Genomic DNA, 1,091 nt, shown 5'->3' with positions numbered 1-1,091 from the left:
TGTGTACACACACACACACACACACACACACACACACACACACACACACACACACACACACACACACACACACACACGCACGATCACACACGTAGATAAAAACAAGCAAACAAACACACACACATTCACAAACTGAAACCCAATCACAGCGCAGCGAAGGAAGTAACGTAATCAGAAACACGATTAATATGTTTGCTCAAAAACAGAAAACAAGTCTATTAAAGTTTTACTTTTCAATCTCACTTTTAACCCTTTCTAATAACGCTAACCTCTGTCCCTTATCAGCCTCCTCCCTTACCCACCCCTCTCCTCCCCCATGCCCCTTTCCAATCCTCTTTATTTACTTTACGTTCATTTCCTCGGCACGTACTGTTCTTCCTTGAGATTTCCTGGAAAATAAATCGGTTGGGAGTTACGGAAAGGAAAATCAATAACAAAATAAATAAAAAACCTACAGATACATACAGCATAATAATAATAGATCTATATCCGAATTGTGCTGTTCACTACAAACAGTGTTCACGATTGGTAATACCATGTTATGTAAACAAATCTTTCTACACAAAAGTGTGGTCAATTGTTCAAATTTGGAGATACTTAAAAGTAAAGCTGACAAAATAATTAAAATAACAGTCATAAAAGGGTATTCAAGTGATAATAATAAATAATAAAACATTTGTATAACGGATACCCATGTTAAACAGCAAGCTATATATATATATTATATATATATGTATATATATGCGCTTTACCCTATACATGTATTATTACCCCAACAGATCATAGAACACCCCGAAACATTCTCAGCTTCCCGTTAGGCAAACAGAGCTAGCAGCTGATTAATAAAGCGCCGAAACACTAACAAACTGACAAGATCTTTCACTTGAAAAGGTGGCAGTGTCTGAAAGAAAACATTCTCAAAAGTTATTCTCACTGCTGCAAATCATATATCATATAACATATTATATTACAATTAAATATCATATAATATATCATGTTCCATTTTTATATCATGTAGTATTATATTATATTGCGACTATATCAAAATATAATATAATGTTGTATTACAATCATTTATCATATAATATATT

Source organism: Aplysia californica, unplaced genomic scaffold (assembly GCF_000002075.1).
Source record: "Aplysia californica isolate F4 #8 unplaced genomic scaffold, AplCal3.0 scaffold00407, whole genome shotgun sequence".
Lineage (NCBI taxonomy): Eukaryota > Metazoa > Mollusca > Gastropoda > Aplysiida > Aplysiidae > Aplysia > Aplysia californica.
This window is presented reverse-complemented; position numbering follows the sequence as displayed.